The 16,508-nt window shown below is 39.2% G+C and overlaps 1 protein-coding gene across 3 annotated transcripts in view; it reads right to left on the bottom strand.

Annotated features, from left to right (window-relative positions):
• PCGF5 (polycomb group ring finger 5) overlaps positions 1–16,294 on the bottom strand; it is a 45,662-nt gene extending 29,368 nt beyond the window's left edge. Inside the window, exons 1-2 of one of the 3 annotated variants that reach the window (XM_070752354.1) lie at positions 16,071–16,227; positions 4,294–4,651 (exon numbers count right to left, since the gene is read on the bottom strand). The gene's annotated coding sequence lies outside the window, so the exon portion shown is untranslated. Of the gene's footprint in view, positions 1–4,293; positions 4,652–16,070 lie in introns of all 3 variants that reach the window. The other 2 variants (XM_070752353.1, XM_070752356.1) reach the window with 2 other exon arrangements.
• Positions 16,295–16,508: the final 214 nt, after the last annotated feature.

Here is a 16,508-nt window from a genome sequence, read left to right as displayed (position 1 = left end):
TGTCGAGCTGGCCATGCTACCCTGGCCAAGCCCACCCTGGCCATGCCCACCTGCCTCCCCCCCCTCAAGGTCAAGGGAAAAGAGAAACTACTTTTAGAATATCTGAAAACAGATAAACACAACTATTTATGTATTATTACAATGATGACATATTACTGTTCTACCATGCCTGAATCTTGCAGGAGTTTAGGAGTTGTTAAAATACACCACCACAGCAGTAGAATTTCCCAGTACACAAGTTGATCAAAATTTAAAAATCTGCTCAATGTAAGATAGATGAATTACAAGTTTCAAGAGCAGTGTTTTTCAAACCTGGTAATTCTAAGATGTATTATGGCTGGGGAATTCTGGGAGTTGAAATCTACATATTTTAAAGTTACCAGATTTGAAAAACAGTCCTGAGTTTGATTATATTTGAACTGTAATCCAAAAATACATAAAAACTAAACTGTTATTAACTATTATTATTAATCAGACTTACATCCATCTTTCATTTAGGTTGGAGATCAAGATAGCACACATAGCATTCTTCCTCTGATTTTTTTCCCACCACAAGAAACCTGAGAAATAGGTTGGACTGGGACAGAATAACTGACCCAAAGTCTCAGTAAGTTTCCATGTCTGAATATCATTCTTTTAGGACATTGCAGATTCAATCCCAAAAAGGTCCTTTTGTAATTGTGGGAATATCAATGCACCATCATTCTACAAATCTAGAAAGTGCGGCTTCTTTCTTTTCTTCTCAGGTAGAACTCCCATATTTGGGTGATAATAAAATTTTATGTAACTATTTTAACATAATGGGATACGTGAATCTTTATATAATTATATATGCTAGAGTGGAGTAAAATAAATTCATCCTCTCACATATTCACAGTAAAGCAACTTACATTGTTTCCAAATATAATAGGGTATTTTAGTTCTAGTTACAGGCAAATAGCAGTACATGGATTTAGAAACAGTATCCTACACTTTTAAAAGTGCTTAATAATAATTTTGATTATGTCACAGAAAAGCATTATAAATAAGAGACATCAAATAATAATAATAAAATATGTTACAATTAGTGGTGAATTGTTGGTAATAGTCAAAATCGGCTTAATTTTGTAAACAGTATAACCAAGTTTAACAACATTCAAAGAAACTTCATCGTAGTGCTCTGATAATAGCAATTGTACATTAAAAATATCAATGTTTCCTGGGTATTTTATCAGAGTCCTTATAGAAGTTACAGCTGTAGTTTCAATATCCCCTTGTCCATAGGGGTGCAGTGTCAACTCATGGAATTTTTTAATACTGTTCCCGTAAAACTGGTGTGGGAAGTGCACTGGAGTGTGCTAAAATTAGTGCCCTTTGAAGTTTGGGGGCAGTTAGGGGCTTCCAAGTCTTTAATAACATTGTTTAAATGCATCAATACTCTCTCATACTTCATCATTAAGAGCATTTCTCTACTGCTTTATATATCAAAAGGCCCTGAACTCATTCATTCAGGTATTATTCTGATTAGATATTAGCTGGTGTGGGGTTTTTCCTTCTGTTCAATCATGTCTGATTCTCAGAGACTGTCTGGAAAAGTCCCTGCAGTTTTCTTGGCAAGGCTTTTCATAAGTGGTTTATCATTGCCTCCTTTTTAGGGTTGAGAGAAAGTGATTGGGCCAAGGTCATCCAATGGGTTTTGAAGTGGGACTAGAACTCACTATTTTCCAGTTTCCAGGATGAGGCCTTAACTACCATACCAAATTGGTTCTCTTGGACTGCTTAGAACAGTGATGGCGAACCTATGGCACGGGTGCCACAGGTGGCACATGGAGCCATATCTGCTGGCACACGAGCCATTGCCCTTGCTCAGCTCCAACATGCATGTGTGTGCAGGCCAGCTGATTTTTGGCTTGCACAAAGGCTCTGGGAGGGCATTTTTGGCTTCCAGAGAGCCTCAGGGAGGGATGGGGAAGCTGTTTTTGCCCTCCCCAGGCATTGAATTATGGGTGTGGGCACTTGTGCGTGCTTGATAGCACACACGCACGCTCTTTCGGCACCCGAGGAAAAAAGGTTTTGCCATCACTGGCTTAGAATAACATAAAACCAGTTGCATTATACAGGAACCCTTTTGAACATATATTATAATAAATCATCTTCACTTCAGGATCCTAGTATGATTGAGATACAGTACATCCTGTACAGTACTACTGCAAGCATGCAAATATGTTTTACTTTGAACAAACCCAGCCCAAACTATCACTGTACAGTAGTGATAATCCCCCCTTAGTTTTATTTTTTAACGCACCTCACTTTTCAAAAACCTACTTATTCGGGAATCATGTATGTACATATACAAAATAGAACTTGAACTCTTTCTGAGAACTATTCCTAGTGTGAATTAATATTCCTGAATTACATAGGCATGGTTTTGGCATACAATTGACAACATAGGCTGCACCACATACCTAAAGCAAAAAACTTTTTGGGAAAGTTCTGCTTGTTCAAACATGTCAAAATGTACCAGGTTACATTTTACACAGTATAAAAAGGTTCAAGATGTGCTTCAAACAACGATGCATCCCTTGTTTCTAATAATGTGGGTGGAATCTCCACAGTACTGTACTTTTTACCATTAATGAATAATAGTTCCGAGCCTTCCTGCCTCAGGTATTTCAAGCTGTTGGAGTTAGCAGAAATAGTGTAGTGTATGAATCTTTAATCTAAGAAACCTTATTTAACCTATTTTTTCTTTCCCACATAAACAACTTCTTTGAAAATCCATAAAAATTGTAAAGACAGAAACTTGTGGATCATGTTTTATTTATGGAGTGACTAGGATGTACACTTAAGGCAGAGACAGAGGTAGTAATATTTTGCTAAACATTTAAATTATTTTCTTCATATTTATTAATTAAACACCTTCCACATACACACCCTAGACAGTCTTCAATATGTTATTTCTATTTCACTGGTGATACAATTTTAATATCTGATATAAAAGTCAACACCGGAACCCAGATAGGGCCATTTGGAGGAATTAATCAGATTAATGATTCTGGGAACATTAAAGATAACAAAATATTTTGCAATAAATCTGACCTTCCTTTTCTCATCTCTTCTCTATAAGCAACAAAAACTTATTGTCATAATCCTAGATATTTCTGTACATGTTTATTTATTGCACTGAAAATCAATGTCAATCTAAAAACTCTTTAATTGAACTTAAGTATGGCAATTAAAATAGACATAATGACAAAAGAATCAAAACTATTTTCCTGACTAAAATAATGAAAAGTTTCATGTTATAGATATCTTTAGCACTTAAAAAAAGATGCAATTTTAATATTTTAATCACACTGTAGATCTCTAGATTGCAGAACACTTTTACAAAAAAAATATCCAGATTGTAGAGCAAATCCAAGCTGTTTTTTATTGCATCCTACCTCATTCCATTCTCCACTGCTTCCTTTCTATCTCAATTTCATTCTTTGTCTTAAGATGATATCTAGACATGTTCTTGGATTTACTATATGTGCAGTTCTCATGTGATCTTTCTTTTTTTCTGTAGTTATAGACTACAGCAAGAATTGAAACTAAGCCTTTATAAGGTAATGGTAGAATGTTTTAAGAGGAATGTGATACAGAAATAGATACTCAAGTACTTCCCAATTTTAAGAAATCAGTTCATATATATTAATGACCAGCATGTGCAATGGGAAAGAGACACACTTTTTTCCTGAACAATTTCATTTTTTCTGTCAACTTTTGGGGTGAAGGGGGTAGGGGAAGATTTGTGATGACCTATTTATTACAGCAAAAGTAACAATGGTACACAAATATGTAAGTCAAGAAGACTAGCATATTGATTTACAACTCCAGTTTCTCCTTTGAAAATAGGATCCAGTTATAATTCAAACTTGTTTTATTCAGCATAGAAATTTGATAAAAGCTGTCACATCCATACATTTTAAAACACTCATATATTTACACTTTATATTTTCTCCTAAATAATCCAGTATGGCCTGGGTCACACTGAAATAATGGTATATCTCTTATTTTGTAGTATGATATAAAGACACAGTAGAATAAAGGATGTAAAGACACAGTAGAATAAAGCCTTACGAGACAAGACAATGCACTTTGTGGGTGATTGCAGCTGTACTTAAAACTGTGAACAGTTCTGATCATTATACAGAGGTACCTCTACTTATGAACTTAATTGGTTCCGTGACCAGGTTCGTAAGTAGAAGCAATTTTTCCCATAGAAATCAATCTAAAAGCGAATAATGAGTGCAAACCCATCCCCAAACTCACCCCTTTTGCCTTATTACCGCCGGCATTCTGATCCTTGTTTGGGGGCGGGTGGAGACGGCGGGTGGGGGAAGACAGCAGAGGCTGCCCGGAGGGAACCTCATGGGTGGATTGACACATGCGGGAAGTTGCCTGGCGACTTGTCAGCCGGCGGGGCTTCCACCCTCTTTGAAAGTGTTTGCGGCGGTGGCTGCAAAGGGGAATCCGGTGCTTCGGCCTCAGACAAGGCTCCCTGGCTCTCACTCCGTGCCTGGCAACCGCTTCCTCTGGAGGAGTCCCTTCAAGGTGCCCAAAGCAGCTGGCTTTAATTCCTCCCACCTTTCATCTCCGCGGACTTTTCACAACGCCTCCCTGCCAACTGCTGAGGAAGAATAAGAGAGAGGAAAAGTTGTGAGGGACAGCAGACGGGCTCGCGTGAGGAGTCCACTCCGTGAAGGGAGGAATCCAGAGCGCTCTCCACTTGGCCATTGTGGCTGGTTCTTTTTTCAGGTGGTGTGGGGATGGTGGTAGGGAACCGGGGAGGCCCCTTTCCTTCCCCTTCGCTCACGGGGATTGAGCCGCCGAGCTCCGGTCCTCAGCGAAACACAGGTGGTGAAGATGTGGTTTAGGGGGAAGTCAATCTGTCAACTAAAGAGGAGCAAAACTGGAGCACTGTGGGCTCAGAGGATGGCATGGGGCGTGTTTCTTCCATCTGGTTTGGGGCCGCGCGATTGTTTAGTTTCAACCGCACTGAAAACTTTGTGAGGAAGTTTAGTTACCGGCTCTCCCAGCCTCCTCATTTTCTCTCCCCCCCCCATTTTTTTCCAAGCCTTAAAAGTTTTGGATTATTTTTTCTTCACCTCACCTTCTTCCTTCGGCAGCGACTGTATTCCTCGTCTTCTTTTTCTTCCTCCTCCTCCCACCCAAGCTCCCATTTCTTACTCCACCTGCCCCCTTTCGTTATGTTTCCAGAACACCTCACTCGCATTTCCCTACTCCACCCGCCTCCTTTCGTTACACTTCCAGAACACCTCACTCGCATTTCCCTACTCCACCCGCCCCCTTTTGTTACGCTTCCAGAACACCTCACTCGCATTTCTTACTCCACCCGCCCCCTTTCGTTACGCTTCCAGAACACCTCACTCGCATTTCCCTACTCCACCTGCCCCCTTTCGTTACGCTTCCAGAACACCTCACTCGCATTTCTTACTCCACCCGCCCCCTTTCGTTACGCTTCCAGAACACCTCACTCGCATTTCCCTACTCCACCTGCCCCCTTTCATTACACTTCCAGAACACCTCACTCGCATTTCTTACTCCACCCTCCCCCTTTCGTTACGCTTCCAGAACACCTCACTCGCATTTCCCTACTCCACCTGCCCCCTTTCGTTACGCTTCCAGAACACCTCACTCGCATTTCTTACTCCACTTGCCCCCTTTTGTTATGTTTCCAGGACACTTCACTCGCATTTCTTACTCCACCACCCCCTTTCTGTTATGTTTCCAAGACACACCCACTGGCATCTCTTCCTCCACACGCCCCTTTTCCCTGCCTCTCCAAGCACTCCACTAGCCTTGCTTTGTCCACCCACTACCCCAGGGCGGCTGTTTTCTAGCAAATGAGATGGGGGAGGGGGAAGACCCTGCATGGGAAAGTCTGGCTCCAGTTCCCTTTCGATCATCAGAGCCTGCAAAATTAAAAGCGCTTGTTTTGGCTGCTGCTAGCAGCAGCAACAGCTGGGAGAGAAGCGAGGGTTTGTAAGACAAAAATAGTTCGTGAGAAGAGGCAAAAAAATCTTGAACACCTGGTTCGTATCTCGAAAAGTTCGTATGTAGAAGCGTTCGTAAGTAGAGGTACCACTATATCTCCAAACACACTGAAGAACTAAAAAAGACAGAAAAATTCATTCAGTGATCAAACAGCTTCAACAACTCTTATTAAAATGGTGAAGGCTACAATGATTAGGAAGCTTTAACTTTGAAGAAAAAAGGACAAAGATATGCACAGTACGCATATGTACATATATGTATCATACAGAAAAATAATTAAAAATCTCAGATCCACTGAATTGGAATTGTAGAAATTTAAATTTAATAAGCACTTCTTCACACAGCAAAATTTATTTTTAGTACTACCAGAATAAATCAAACCACCAATTTAAACTGCTTAAGAGGGGTTCAAATCATATAGGTTAAGGTTACTTGTGGCTAATAGTATTGTTGGAGGCAACAGATTTCTTGACGTCAATTACCAGAAGACACTACATTTGTGACCAGTTTATGAGATTTCTGTAGGATCTGGGTAATCATTGTGAGAATAACAGTCTGTCTGGATATGGATTTTTTTAGAATGATTAATTACATTTCTTCTTACATCTTTTTCCTTGCCACTACTAACCTTTGTGATAAAAGCACTTTGTTTAAAAAAAATTAGAAGGTGCTATTCTTAAAATCTTCCTTTAAATTTTTAAAACAGACAGATGGAGAAACATAAAACGTGCATGTTTATAGGTGGACATTGTCTTCATCTACTTCTGAAAATTATTTACTGATGAAATTACTGCAATTCAGTTTAAGAAACGTATACATGAAAACAAGCTTTTGAGGGGATACAACCGAACAATTCCAAATTGAAAAAGGGGTATGACAGGGATGTCCATTATCACCATTATTATACAGTTTATCAATTGAGACAATGTTAAATCAGATCAGGACAAATTCAAAAATTCAAGGTTTGAAAATCAAAAAACAATAATTCAGACTGCAAACATATGCAGATGACCTAGTTTTTATTCTAGAAAATCCGATGGAAACTGGGAAACATTTAATGAATGAGATAAAGGAATACAGTAATGCAGCAGGATTAAGGATAAATAAACAAAAAACCAAAATTATAACAAAAAATATGAATCATGAACAAGACAAGAAGTTAGAAGAAATTTTGCAAATTAAAATTGCCAAAAAAATTACATATTTAGGTATTATACTAACAAAGAAATGTAGTACAATTAAAGAAAATAACTAGGAGGCATTAACAACAAAAAAAGGAAAGAAAAACAATTAATTGATTGTTCCGATTTCTTTATTAAGAAGAATATCAACAATAAAAATGACAATCCTAACAAAATTCCTTTATCTCTTTCAAACAATACCTATAAAATTAGAAAATCAATTCTTTGCTAAATTAAACAGAACAATTTCTAAATTTGTATGGAATGGCAAAAAACCAAGAATAAGAATGAAGTGGTTACAAGATAAAACTAAACAAGTAGGATTGGGATTACCAGATTTTAAAATTTATTACCAAACAGCCACTCTTCTTTGGATCAAAGATTGGATTGAGCTCAAACAAGAAAGGCTATTAACACTGGAAGGACACGACATGTTAACCGGATGGCAGAGTATGCTTTGGAATGAAAACAAGAAAATCCCAACATACTTTAAAAACCATTTAATCAGAGACGCCTTATTAACAACATGGTGAAAAATAAAAAAAAGAACAATATATAAAGATTCCCAGATGGTATTCCAGCATGGAAGCCCTGACAAACCCTAATACAACACAAATTTTAAAAATGGTAAACTACAACCAAATATTAGATTTAGAAGGGAATATTAAATCAAGAGAACACTTAATAGAGCAAAACATCAAGGTAGAATGGTGGCCGTATACACAAATTTACTCGAAATGGCAAAAAGATTTTAAAAACCGTAGGGATACAAGAGAAAGACACAGATCTGGATAAATCAATATTAGGAGGAGAAATTTTTTTTATAACAAAAATATATAATTTCTTGATACACTATGAAATGGAAGTAGAATTGGTTAAAGGGAACATGATCAGCTGGGCAAAAAGTATTGGACATAATATATACATTGACTAAAGGGAGATAATATGGGAAAAAAATTATAAAATAACTAAATCAACTGCGTACAAAGAAAACATCCCAAAGATGTTTTACAGATGACATATATCACCATCAAGATTAGCTCAAATTTATCCCAAATTAAAATCAAATTGCTGGAGATGTACAAATAACAACGGAACTTTCTTTTACATGTGGACTTGTCCTAAAATTTAAAAAATCTGGAATAAAATTAGAATGTGGATATACGAAATAATCAAAGTCAAACTGCAACTCACACCAGAAGTCTTTCTTTTAGGCATAACAGACACAAAAATTAAAAAAGAACACTATTATCTAATACAACACATAATTACTGCAGTCAGGATTGCCATAGCACAAAACTGGAAGAAGGAAGACACACCAACAGAAAGAGATATAATTAAAAAAATACTTGACTGTGCAGAATCTGATACATTAACACAAAAACTCAAAAACAATAAACAGTCACGATACAATGATATATGGAAAGATTTTTATAGCTGGGTTGAAAACAGGAAAAAGAATAGCTGTAAATAATATGAAAAACAAATAATTAGATATTAGTAGAAGTAGAAGTATTGCTGGGATTTCCCTGAGCCTCTCCTCGCTGGGATTCAAAGCAGCGCTGACAAAAATGAAGGGAATCCCAGCGAGGGGAGGCTCAGGGAAATACCAGCAATGCAAGAATGGGCGCTTCGGCTGGCAACAGAAGTCTGAAGGTGGGGCATCCCAGCGAGGGGAGGCTCAAGGGAATCCCAGCAATGTAAGAACGGGCACTTCGGCTAGCAATGAAAGTCCGGAGGCGGGGCATAGTTCAGAAGAAGAGGCAAAAAAATCTTAAACACTGGGTTCGTATCACAAAGTTTGTATGAAGAGGGGTTCGTAAGATGAGGTATCACTGTACTTTAAGTCACATTCCTGTTACTTTTCATAGAACTTTTTTCCACAAGAATAACCCTCAAGGCATTCTTACTCTCCTAAGATAATGAAAAATCCCACCAATTGCTGGTATTCAGGAAAGCCTCTGAGGGTTGATAAATATGCTATTGTACTCTTCTTCTTGTTGTCATGACTATTTTCCTTGGTGTCTCAGTGAAAGGAAGATTTAAATTGTTATTGTTTGGGAAGTTTGTCAATTTTTAATCTATCCATTTTATTTTATATAATTTATATTATTTATAAACCATTTAGAGCCTTTTCATAATTGATGGAATATAAATTGCAGTAATAAATAAATACTGTATATTTAATTAAAAAGACAAAAATTAATAGAATTGAATAGGAATAAAAGAAAAGAAAAGAAAAAATGTCTCTGGTCCATATACTCTCAGTGTATATACAAGCAACAAAGTGATAAAATCATAAATCTGGTGCATAAGCTCTCAAGTGTACACACATACAACAACACAATGATAGGTCATAAATCATAGTTACAATCATTAATCATAGGATACAAACTACAAATGATAAATCAAAAGATACTAATAGGAGAAAATAGTAGGAAAGATGAGAATTAGAATATGAGAAATATGATAATAGCTAATATGTAACTCAGGTGAAAGTCTTCAAAGTTTTGCATACATAGTAATATTTTCATATAATGAATTTGTATCTAAGCCTATAAGAACCAATTACTGATACTTATATTTCTGTATTATGTATTTTGTGCTCCAACTTCCCCTGCAAATGGCAGAAACAAACATCCTGATTCTTAGTTCAGAAGCCCAGAAAGGTACGAATATACAAATTAGTTACTGTAGGTCAAAGTTACAATGACATTTTATCTATCCATGCTTTAGCCTATAGTGAGAATAAGCATGAATTTTAAAAAGTGGTGTTGTTTTAATTACAGAACCCCCCCCCAGTATTTATATTGCGTAAATGCTTTCTAAATTACAAAACTCATTAAATACTGTGAGAAGTTCTTATAGGATCTGAACAAGATCTGAATCTACTGTATTAGAGTTGATATTTTAACCAGCTTGTACAAGAATTGATAAGTAAGAAATTTAACGATAAAAAGCAACATATGATACAGTATATGAATATGGTTAAACTAAGGATTATTTGCAAGGTTAGAAAGTCATGGTAAAGTTTAATAAAATGTACCAGTAGAAATTACATTCAAATTAAATTTCCTCTGATCTCGTCTTCAATTTCTTTTGCCTACTACTTTACTCTTTCTTGTTTTGTTGGAATATGTTTGGATATGCATGGATATTCTTGTTAATCTTTTTAGACTTTCTACAACTCCTGGATATTTGCTGAAACAGTTTTCTGCTATTTTGAAGTGGGAAACATTCTATCTTAATTTAGAAATAATGTACCCCAAAAACCCCATTCAAAACGTTGCTATATCTATATGCATACTTTTCAATTTTCAACCCTACAGTGTTAACTGTGGCTCAGCCACCAAATGTTTATTCAAAATTGTGCTACATCACAGCAGACCTAAATCATTGTGCAAAAGTATTAGGAAATTGTGCAAAAATGTTGTAAATTAATAATACTGTCAGAAATAGAAGTGTTAATACTTTATTTTTATAAATTAACAAAATGGAAAGTAAATTAACAGAAGAGAAATCCAAATCAAATCAATATTTGGGGTGACTGCCTTTTGCCTTCAAAACAACATCAATTCTTCTAGGACCTTTGCAGAGTTTTGGAAAGAACTCGGCAAGGTTCCTTCAAGATTGTTCTAAACATCTTGGAGAACTAACCAGGGATATTCTGTGGATGTAGGCTGCCTCAAATCCTTCTGGCTCTTCATGTAATCCAGACAGTTTTGATTATGTTACCAGGACTCTGCAAGAGCCAAACCATCATTTCCAGGACCTTTTTGTTATTCTTTACACTGAAGGTAGTTCTTAATGATGAATGAAGGCAAATATATGTGTTTCATAATAATGTTCCAAGGATCCAATCTGGGTTGGTCCCCAGAACCACAGTCTTCTGAGTTTTTGGACTCATGATGGACTCCAGCTACAGAGAAGTTCAGGGAACTTCTGTTTATGTTTATGTTTATTTAGATTTGTATGCCGCCCCTCTCCGCAGAGTATCTTAATGACATTGGCTGTATTTTTGAGGCTGCTGTCCTGCTGAGAATATATTTGGGGCCAAACACATGCCTCACAGAAAGTATGGAATGATAGATAAGTATCTGCCTTTGATCTGACCAAATCTCTAATCTCATTTGCAGAAGCCCAAACTTGCAAAAAACTTCCACCATGCTCCACTGTTGCCTGCAGACACTGATTATTGCACCTCTCTCCAGCCCTCGGGTGAGCAAACTGCTTCCTGCTATAGCCAAATATTTCAAATTTTGACCCATCAAATCCAGAGCACATGCTGTCATTTTTTTGCACTTCAGTTCCTATGTTTTCATGCCGTGAATCACTTAGCCTTGTTTCATAATTAAGAGGTATGGCTTTTTTGTCACAATTCTTTTATGAAGACCACTCCTAGGCAGACCTCTCAGGACAGTACACAGGTATACCTGGGTCTCACTAGTTTCTGCCAGTTCCGTGCTGATGGTACTACAGGGCATCTTCCAATGTCAAAGGGAAGTAGGCAAGATGTGTCTTTCATCTGCTGCACTGTTTCCTTGACTGATCCCTGCATCTACATAATCCCCAGCGTTGCCTGTTTCTTTGTGCTTTTTCAAAAGAGCTTGAAACTCTGGTCCACTTTGAAATCTTTACCTGAGTGAGACCATTGCTGATGCTGTATAAATTAACTTGTGCCTTGTACCTGTCCTCAATTTTATCATGATGTGTGACCAGAGATGGGTTGCTCCCAGTTCAGACCGGTTCATCCAAACTGGAAGTAGCCTGCTGGTGATGTCACGAAACTGAACCAGTCAGTGCCAGTCTGTGAAAATCACCATCTTTTTTTAAAACATAATTTTTTAAAATTAAAAAAAAAATTCCCTGGGATTTTTCTTGGGTTTTCTTTCTCTTCTGCACATGCAGCACCTGTTCTATGTGCTTGGAAGTGCCCTCCCTTCCACCCCCAGGTTTATATTGACCTGTATTGCTTCTTCTGAAGCCCAGCTGATCAGCTCCTCAGCTGTTTTTCCAGCTTTTTTAAACTACTGAGCATGCACCAAAGCTAAATTGCACAAGTGCAAAATCTGCACTTCTGTCGCAATGTGAACTGATGGGGAAGATAAGTAGAACCCACCCATGTGTGTGACCTGTGACATGAAACTGTCTTCCACAACTTCACTCTAGTAGCAGGGTTTGGGTGTTCCTCCACCAGTTGGTCAGTATACCTCCACCAGTTGGTCAGCCTCCTAGGCGTCTTTTTCTGTTTAGGATTGGTTTCAACTTTACAGTATTTATTTATTTATTTATTTAATTGAATTTGTATACTGACCAACTCCCGAGGGACTCTGAGGGGCTAGCTTACCTAGAAAATTATCATTAGTACCTGCTTGGAATAATTGATAAATCATACACCTGACTTTATACAAGTGTAAGAATTGGTGCTGTTTTGAAGGGAAAAGGCGGCCACACCAAATATTGATCTTCATTTACTTTCCACTTTGTTAAAATAAACTATTAACACTATGCTTTCTATTTCTGAAAGTATTCTTAATGTGCAGCAATTTTGCACAAATGCCTAAAACTTTTGCACAATAACACTTTGTAAAAGCATGCCAGGCATTTCATTAGAGTACACTCTCAGAGATAAAATAACAGACAGAAACAGAAAACAAAAATTCTTAGAGAAAGATCGCTGCAAGATTTACTCTGATTGATTACTGTTTTATTCTTCTCTGCAGTAAATTCAGAGCACAGAAAAGTTAATGTTCTTATTTTCATTAGAAATAAAAGGCACCAACCCCAGAAATATAAATTTTTGTTGTACTTGCAATATATTTTTGGGACTAAGTAACCTTTATTCAGTTATTTCATCTACAATTTTCATTTTCTTTCATGATGAAACAGGATTCCCAAATAATCTTTGCTCCTGGTAATTTACATGATCCAGATTTACTTGGTTCAAGCAAACGATTATGTTATTCTCATACATCCTAAAAAATGATTTCTGAAATATTCAATACAAATTCCTAAATTGTTGAATTTCGCCAAGATTTAGTGAAGTTATAAAATTATAAACTCATTATGTAACTCCATATTAACTCAAAAAATCAACCCCCACCAAGTTCTGTAGCTCATATTTTCTAATAGCTAAGAGCAGCAATCTATAGCAAATTAAATTTAGCACTTTACTAAAATTAGTGCTGACTTAGCTATTTGTGATTAACTTTTCTCAGAAATCTCAGTGCAGCTTAGCATGTGTCTGTTTATTTAGACTATTTCCACACCAATGATTTATATACTTTTACAGTAGACATTCAGCCAGTGCTGTGGTGATATATTATAAATGAAGGCAGGCTTTAGTTAACAAACAATGCTAACTAGCTAACTAGACAATTTAGTTAACTAGACAATGCTATAAGATATTATAAATCAATAGTGTAGAAATAGCTAAATTTCACTGAATTCAGGATAATTTATTCCAATAGCATAATGTTTAGGATTGTAATTGTAACTTAAATTTAATTGGGTTGAGTCTATCAACACAGCTGATGAGCTTACTTCAGTCCATTAAACCACTCTGGTTTATTGCCAATGATTTCAACATTTAGACTGAATAAAACAATAAACGAAGACACTTATTTTGCTTGTACAATAAAGTACAGTGCACTCAAGCATATCAAGAAAACATGTTTTAATACAACCTTAAATGATTGAGTATCATCTTAATATAAATGTTTCAAACCCCTGAATATCAAAGCTTAAAAACTGGTTATTCTTTTATGTTCTGCTGCGGTCCATACTACTACTATTGTTGAGTATGATGGCATCTCCATACTAAAATTGTTATTGTGAATCTCTTCTAAAACAGCAGGACAAGAGAACTTGATGAAGAGGCATTGCTAGCTGTTGTTTTGTATTTAAATTAAATTATATAATTTGAACAAGCTCAAGTGCCACAATATCTTAAAATTCATCACAACAAAGTTAACTTCTATAAGGAAAACCAAAGAATGCATAATATGCTAGAGAAATACAAGTACATGTCTTCGTTTCAATATACAGTATATCTCCTTTTCCCTAAGGCATAAAAAAGAACACTTGTTCTTGAATTAAACTTCAAAGCTTCCACTAATTGCAAAGTACATGAATGTCATCTTGACATAAGATACTCCTCATTTAGTCAGAGACTTAAGATAATTTAACAAGACAAAATCCAAAATCCAAAATCCAAGAGCAGTTCGGCTTCCAAGGAAATTTGCTAGAGTGGACACCAAAAGAGCAGCTTAAAAAAAATAGTTTCTCCTGTGCATATGATGCTAACCCTCTACTACTTCGATCCGAGATAGGAAAGGCTAATCTAAAGCATGCATACTCTCGAGCGCGCGTAGCAGAAGCGAGTCATTCTTCCAGGGAACTGATGATTCATCCATTCAAGACATCCTTTTGAGGCCGAATTAACAAGCAAAACACACGTGGGTTCTAATCCACAAATCCTTTTACCCAGAATCGGCGGGATTCGATTACGCCCCGGAGTTCTTTTAACTCCACCCACGGCTCCCGATATCGATTTACCTCTTATTTTCCTCCATGACGAAAGCACCGGGGGATGGGGAGGGAAAGGAGGGGTAGAAAACCCACGTGCCCCCCCCAAAAGACAGGTATAGGGTGGTAATACAACTCAGTAACGTAAATGACGTTACCATTCCACCCACCCACTCCCTTTAAAAAAAAAAAACACCCTCTGGACTCAGGGCACCTGCCGGGTCAGGTTCACGCACGATCGGCTGGTCAGTTTCACTTTTGGGAATTTTTGACTGCGCGTGTGCAGAAGTTGCCTCCGGCTGAGCAGGGCCAGAAACATCGCAGTCGAGAAAGACGGGGGGGGGGGGGATTCGAGCTCCCTCCCTCTCTATCTCTCCCTTTCCCTCTTTCTCCCTCTATCTCTCCGTCCCCTCTCCCCTCCCTCGCTCTCCCTCCCACCCTCCCTCCCTCTCTCCTCTTGCTCTCCCTCCCTCTCTTCCCCTCCTTCCCTCTCCCTCTTCCTTCCTCCCTCTCCCTCCCTCCCTCTCTCTTCGCCCCAGTCACAACTTGCGCCGTTCCTCCTCTTGTGACAACCTTACATAACAGGCTCCCCAGCAAACCAAAAGCGGAAGACAAGCAAGCAGATGCTCCGTCTGGGACCGGCCACCCTTCGCTGTTTTTTTTTTTGGGGGGGGGGGCATAAAACCCGAGTGACGCGGGCAGGCGGGCGGCTGGCTGCTTGGCTAGAAAAATCCGGAATGGAAGAAGCGACGCAGCAACCCCAGGTCGCCCTCCGTCCCCCGCGGAGGTGAGGGGTGTTTGCTTGGGCCGTCCTCGGTTCCCCTTTGCAGAGCTTAAAGCACAACCTCAGGGAGTCCCTCAGGGCGGCATATAAATTAAATAAATAAATAAACCTGGGCCGAAGGGTCTCTTCGGATTTGCTAACTCCCCACCCTATGCACACCAGCGGCTGCCCCCCCCCCCGACACACACACACACACCCCTTGGGAAATGCCAGCCCATTAAGCGGGGTGGGAGGGAAAAAGAAGGAGAATGGGGGGGGCGTCGGAGGAGGCAAATAAGAAAGAAGTTATTAACTCTTGGCCCTGTCCCTTTGGAAAAGGCGGCGGAGAGCGGCTGTTGCCGGGACGCAAGGCGCGAAGTGGCCGGAGCGAGAGAAGCCGCACACGCAACTTGTTCTGACAGGAGCCGTTGCCCCTTCACCCCCTCTGCCCTTCGCCAGGCACCTTTCTCTCCCCCCCCCCCCCCACTCCTTCCTTCTACTTTCCTCCGGGATTGCGGGCGGGCGGGGAGGGGGGAAACCGGGGCAGAAGGTTCCCTTACCTTTCTTCTCCCCCCACCCCCCGAACGGGGGCCCCGAGAGAGAGCGAGAAGCCCACGGACGCAGCAGCAGCACCACCGCCGGACTACTGAGGAGAGTGCCTGGGGAGCGAGAGGTGCTGCCGTTCAGCTGACAGGAGTTCCTGTCAGAGAGAGAGAGAGAGAGAGGCGGGGGGGGGGGAGGACGTCGAGAGTCTGTGAGGAGGAAGGCTCGCGCCGCGGAGTGGAGGGAGCGGTGCGCGGGGAGGGAGTGTTGTCTATGGGGGGGGGGAAGCGAGAGAGAAAGCGGAGGACTTTCCCAGAGGTTGTTGTTTACGCATTGCTGCCCTGACTCGGTGCAAACACAATTCATTCTGATTGGACACACACACACATAAAACTGGGGCACAGCCTTTCGCTGGCCGCCGCTCGAAACACCCCCTCACCCGACCCCCTTTTAGG

Source organism: Erythrolamprus reginae, chromosome 5 (assembly GCF_031021105.1).
Source record: "Erythrolamprus reginae isolate rEryReg1 chromosome 5, rEryReg1.hap1, whole genome shotgun sequence".
In the NCBI taxonomy this organism is placed as follows: Eukaryota; Metazoa; Chordata; class Lepidosauria; order Squamata; family Dipsadidae; genus Erythrolamprus; species Erythrolamprus reginae.
This window is presented reverse-complemented; position numbering and strand designations above follow the sequence as displayed.